This window comes from Neolamprologus multifasciatus, chromosome 1 (assembly GCF_963576455.1).
Source record: "Neolamprologus multifasciatus chromosome 1, fNeoMul1.2, whole genome shotgun sequence".
NCBI lineage: Eukaryota > Metazoa > Chordata > Actinopteri > Cichliformes > Cichlidae > Neolamprologus > Neolamprologus multifasciatus.
Genome location: NC_140439.1, coordinates 11,610,603 through 11,614,825, shown reverse-complemented (window position 1 = coordinate 11,614,825; position 4,223 = coordinate 11,610,603).

Here is a 4,223-nt window from a genome sequence, read left to right as displayed (position 1 = left end):
GATCTATGATGTTTGTGAGTGTCTCTAGTTCAAAGTCCGCGCGTAATTGCGCATGACAATACGCTTAGGTGTGCTGGTGGTGTTACTGCACAGTGAGTGGCTAAACGCCTTTTACATCCTTCGGTGAATGTCTTGGCAAATACTGTTAACAGCGTACACACAACCGCACTTAAAGGCTTCACCGGCTTGAAGCAAAGAGGTGAAAGTTGCAGGTCACGTGTTTTATTTTCTTTTTTTTAGACATCAATTATTTACAGGTGCAAAGAGACACAAAAGACAAACTGAAATATGATTGTTGTAAATACCGAGAAAAATGTATCTACTCTTTGTGTGTGTGATAATAAAATTGTTCTTCAGTTGTCACGTGGGTCAGTTGTCCTCACAACTAATGAAACGGGTGATGTGATTAGCAGGTGTTTACCGGTTTGACTCATGAGCAGCTGATGTGACGGTGAACAGAACATGAAAACAGAACTGCCGCCCGTCTCATCACCGCTTAATGACGGAAGCTGATGATCTCAAATTAAGCGACTTTGTAATGGCTTTCCGTCCTCACTTACTCATCAAATGAAAAGAAGAGCCTCTCAATGAGCAGGTGTCAGGTAAATACAAGTTACACATTCATATCAGAGATTATGGTCTATTTTTGGATGAACACTGGACAGCTGTTGACTGAATTGAACTAAATGTAAAATGTCGAATTAAAAAGAGGGAGACAAGTTTTTCTTTAATTTACTAATGCGTGCAGTAGCGGTTTTAGATACGGGCGACACGGGCGGTTGCCCCGGGCGGCATCTTGGTGGGGGGCGGCATCACGGGCAGAAAAAAAGAAGAAAAAAAAAATGCTCGTACTCATGCTGCCCCAACGTCAGCCAGCGCATATTGGGAATGGCACAGGCACCAATCGGTTTTCTATCGCCCATTTGCTGGGAGTAAGGACGCCCTCCGTTTGCGAGGTGCGCCTGCTGCTTGCGGCGCAGGGAGGAGAGGGCGGGGCGGCGGGGGAGTCTCTGACCGGCTGGAGCAGCGTCTCATAACCAACTCGCAAAATAAAACAAAATAAAAACAAAACAACAAACACGAAAACATCAGACATCATGATACAGACTTATAATTTGCACCGATGTTTTTTCGAAATTCTATACACGAAAAGTGAGCGAGAGCCCTCGGTGCGCCTGCTCGCTGCTGAAGTCAAAGTAAACTTTATTGTCATCTCTGTTACATACAGTCCAGTATATAGAGAGACGAGACGACGAGGCTCCAGTTACAGCAGTGCAAGTAAACAAACAATATATATAAGAAGAGTAAGAAAATAAATATACACTTTAGGACTCGGTTTAAAGGGATCAATAACAATTTATAATTTACAGTTTGATGATTTAAAATCTCACACACAAGCCGTCGAAAGGGGAGGGGCCTGCTGCTTCCAAATAGAGCACATTTCATTTATAATGTTGTAAATCCAAGCTCATTATGGATTCATGACTTGAATCCTGGGTTGTGTGAAATCTCAGAAATGCACCTTAGACAAAATGAATCTGTGAACTAAGGTGTTGGTGTGTTAGATCATGTTGTGGTGATCCTTGGGTTGAGGGATGGGTGTTGGGTGGGATGAGTGCAAAATTAAAACCAATGGAAGATGGACAAGAAAAGTTCAAAGCCATCAGGTGCTCAGTTTAGAAAAAAAGAGAAAAGAAGAGGAAGAGAAACGAGCAAAAGATGCAGGTAAGCAGATGTGTGATTGGATAATGGCAGGTCATCCTGAAACAATCAGAATCAGAATACTTTATTAATCTCTGAGGAAATTATGTGCGTTACAGTTGCTCCAAGAAGAAATGGTAAAAATAGCAACAGTAACAGACTAAACTCCAAACAATACATTATGTTACAGATTTTAATATTAATTAGTCATTGTCAGTTGTTCATTTGTCCTGTTCTCATTGTATGAGGAATTATGATGGCTGTTTGGTGACCATGTGCATACTATGCATACTCTCTCTCCCTTCATATGTGTGTGTATACAACAGCTTTATGTTAATGTACAATCCTTAATATGCTTTGTCTGTGTGTGTGTGTGTGTGTGGGGGGGGGGGGGGGTGGGGGGTGGGGGGGGCGCCAGAGGGAGTGTTCGCCCAGGGCGCCAAACAGGCTAGGACCGCCACTGAATGCGTGTATACTTTTTTTAAACAGTAGCTAAGCTTTCCTAGATATTTATGTTCTATTAAAAAGCCAGAAATGCGACACGTGATCCTGTAAACAGAAATATTTGTCACTCACTGTGCTTTTAAGAAAGCGAGCTCGTTACTGTATGCATCACCCATCCTTTAAAGTGCAGAATTTTTTTTAAAGTAATATATGCATATATACATACAAATGAAACTACGATAACAATTAGAAACTGTTCATTTCTTTGTAAGTGAGAAAACTTCAAAATCAGGACGGGATCAAATAAATAATTGTTTATTTATTTTTATTTTTATTAACCCAAATCTCAGCACATGTTTCTTTCTGTCTTTTTTTTTTTTTTGTGGTTTTTTGTTCGTTTTTTATTTTGTTTGTTTGTTTGTTTGTTTGTTTGTTTGTTTGTTTTGGGGGGGGGGGGGCTGTATCGCTTGCCCTTAACTCCAGTTCTTGAAACAGTTCTCTACATTACTGCTTTTATAAAATAGCTACAGGTACAAAGATAAAATTGTGAAAGAGCCCTTTTTCTGCATTTGGTGACATTTGCTTTTATGAGCAAAGATCTTACGCATAAATCCAATAAACTTCACCAAAGTATTTTTAAAAAGACAAAATAACTCGTTTAGATTTATCACAATGATGTAAATGGCGAAAAGTTTAAATGTATCAATTAAAGCATCTTTTTTAGTTTAAACAGGAAGTTCTACATGTTTTCCTTACTCCCCCCACTTCATCACCATTACAGGTACACTGATATCATACAAACAGGTAACAGATGTGTCTTAGTTGGCATTACTCATATTGTGAGGACATATCATAAATATGTCACCGTGATTTAAGTTTTAGTAAGTAATTTTAGTAAGTAAAGTCAGCAGAAAATGAATGTAAATTCGATGTTGTTCACGAGCTGACACCTGAGCTGGCATACAGATGCACTTCTCATGTACACATGTAGTTTGCATGGTGGTGAACTTGGAGTCACCACAACATATGCTCAGTGGGAATTTAATGGCCATAAATAACTGAGTTTCCCACCACCTGTTACAAAGTGTGGCAGCATGGAGAGCAGCAGCATTGTTAGTCAAATGAATGACTGCTGGGCGACTAAAAAATGTCTTTGTTGTACTCTGAATTATATCAGGAAGTCGTAGGCAGGGATGGAAACATGAGGCAAGCAGAGCTGTGAAAAGCCTGAGATTACTGTAAAAAAGAACTTTTACTGGACGTTCAAATGAGTAAGGTTTCTAACCATTGTGTTTAGCTTATGATAAGATGATTGATGATGATCAATACGCTGTCACCAAATATCACTATTATATTAAAACAAGCATTCCCTCTACACAGAATCACCCAGCCAGTTTGATTTGCCAATACTTGATGACTCCTCCAATAGAAGATTGTGTCAAATGAGTGAAGAGGGTAAAGTGCATAACCCAACTGAATAATGAACAGTGTTTCTTTATGAAGTCTGAACATCCATCCATTCTGTTTAGCGTGTCCTTATCAGGGTTGCAGGGGGTAGTCTTAAAGTCTGAACACCTCAAGGTAATTATGCTGAGACTGAAAAGAAAGCTCTTTCTTTCATTTCTTTCTCTCTTTCTTTCATTCGTCCATCAAGCCTTGGAACAAGAAATCTTTTCACTTTTTCATAAGTCACTAAAGTCCCATCAGTCTTTGTTGGTACTTTAATCATGAAGAGGTTCTGCAGGTCTTGCAAAGGTCATCTCATACCACTTGGAGGGCTTTTCACAGCACTGACATTTGGGAGGAAAACACAGTTATTTATAGCGCTAATCAGTGCCCGGGTTGCAGAAACAGTCTTCTGTGTACCTGAGAGAATGAAAGTGAGAAAAATCTCCAGGGCTGCTAATAAATCCCAACCATTTCACATAAAGAGATGTGTAAATGTTTCTTGCCATTATGCCTTCTTGCTGAATAATAATGTCCCTGCCATAATGGGCCTTAACCAGGGAAACAGATGAGGACCAAGGTAGAGTGAAAAAAGGTAGCCATAACAACAGTATTAAAATTCCTTGCACCGG